We start from the raw sequence: 2,179 nt of genomic DNA on the forward strand, positions 1-2,179 counted from the left end.
CCAGCAAAAGGCTGGTTTCTAAAATGGAAGACAATTCAAGAGCAAATCTCCCAACCAAACCACAGGGCCAACAATGCTGGAAAATTTAGGGTAGAATTATAGGACACGTGTGATGTGATTGAAAGGGGAGCAGAGAGAATCTGGGGAAGAATTGATATCAGAAGTGAAAATACACAAGCAGGTTCCAGGTTGGTGAAAGATATCAACCCACAGATTCAGTTAATGCAATATCCCCTAAGCAGAGTGAATACACAGGAAATATCAACGAGCTACACTATGGTCTAGAAACCAAAGTTAATGTAAAGGATTTTAGGTACTATAAAGGACAAATAAGCAAGAAAAAAGGCTAATTAGTGATTTCTGGCCATAAGTAAAATAAGGTAGACATTAACAGAGTACAATTTTGGGGGCTAGCCTGGTGGTGCAGCTTCAGTGGCCCGGGGTTCTCTGATTTGGATCCCAGGTGCGGACATGGCACCACTTGGCACGCCACGTGGTCGTAGACGTCCCAAATATAAAGTAGAGGAAGATGGGCATGGATGTTAGCTCAGGGCCAGTCTTCCTCAGCGAAAAGAGGAGGATTGGCAGCAGTTAGCTTAGGGCTAATCTTCCTCCAAAAAAAAAACCAAAAAACAGAGTACAATTTTTAAGATGCTAAAATCAATCGCATGTCAAACCAGAGTTCTATACCCAGCAGCAATAGTGCACCAAATAATGATGCCTTAGAAAAATCTTAAAGTGAAACTTTGCATTGTTACCAGTTTTGAATTAGAGAAAATACTAGAGTGAGTGAAGTCCAAAGGAAAATAATCCCAGATTGAAAACCAGGAATGCAGGAAGGACTGAAGAAGAAAGGAAAGGATAATTTATAAATAAATGCAAATGAATTTTGTTTTATGGAGCATTTCTAGAAATCTCTCATGGAGATTAAAATATATATAGAATTAAAATGTGTGACAATAGTAATACAAAAGTCAGGAAGGTCATCAGTAGAATGGAAAGTATTTAAGGTGTTAGTGATACTGGCAATGAGCTCGCTCTGCTTGCAGCTGAGCCACTTAATCACGTCAAGTTAGAGCTCCAGAAAGGAAGTTTAATTAGATTATCCAGCCAATCCAAAGATGGGTGACTAATGTCTCAAAAACCCATCTTCAAGGGTTACAGAGTCTTGAGGCAGTTATGTTGGGAAATGGGCAGTGAGGAGGGTGTCCAGGGATGTTGGGCTCCAGGCATCACATTGTTCCACTGTCTGTCAGCTGTGATCGATCCCTTATAGGTGTGTTTCTCACCTATGGTCTGTCTGTTCCTGGAGAGAAACTCGTAGACCAAAGTTTTAATTTATCAAGGTATCAGGGAGTACATAGGTAAGCAGAGGCCATAAATCAGGAGAGCATGTGACTTGTTTAGAGCATGTGCAGAGCAGCAAGTAGTCAAACAGAGGAGGGGCTGGGGCCATTTAGCATAACAAGATGGCCTCACTTTTGCTCACTTACATTAGCATTTGGGGGAGGTGGTTAAAGTAATTATTTGTATTAGACTACATTATGTAAAGGATTCACGATTTAACCATTAGCACAATTAGACACAGATTTCTATATGATTGTAAGTAATGAGTTTATAGAGGAAATACTGGAATAATAAAAGAGTTATTAAATCAAAGTCAGAGAAGTAAAGAGAGTAAAGAAACATTAGCTAGGGCCGGTCCAGTGGCGCACCGGTTAAGTTCACACGTTCCGCTTCTCGGCGGCCTGGGGTTCACTGGTTTGGATCCCAGGTGCGGACATGGCACCACTTGGCAAGCCATGCTGTGGTAGGCGTCCCATGTATAAAGTAGAGGAAGATGGGCACGATGTTGGCTCAGGGCCAGGCTTCCTCAGCAAAAAAAAGAGGAGGACTGGCAGTAGTTAGCTCAGGGCTAATCTTCCTCAAAAAGAAACATTAATTATTTAGGTCAAAGGGAAGGAAAAGGTAAGATGGTTGAAATAATTTCAAATTTAGATTGGTAATTAGGTGAAACTTAAATGCACAAAATAATTTATTTTTAAGGGCTTGTGATATAAAGTTTTTAATAAATGTGTTGGACATTCTTTTATTGATAAACATTTACACAGTCTCTAATTTTTTCCTTTTAAAACATGTTGATTTTTGACATAAGAACATTGTTGTTCTTAAAACATGA

The sequence above is a fragment of the Equus przewalskii genome, chromosome 6 (assembly GCF_037783145.1).
Source record: "Equus przewalskii isolate Varuska chromosome 6, EquPr2, whole genome shotgun sequence".
Taxonomy (NCBI): domain Eukaryota; kingdom Metazoa; phylum Chordata; class Mammalia; order Perissodactyla; family Equidae; genus Equus; species Equus przewalskii.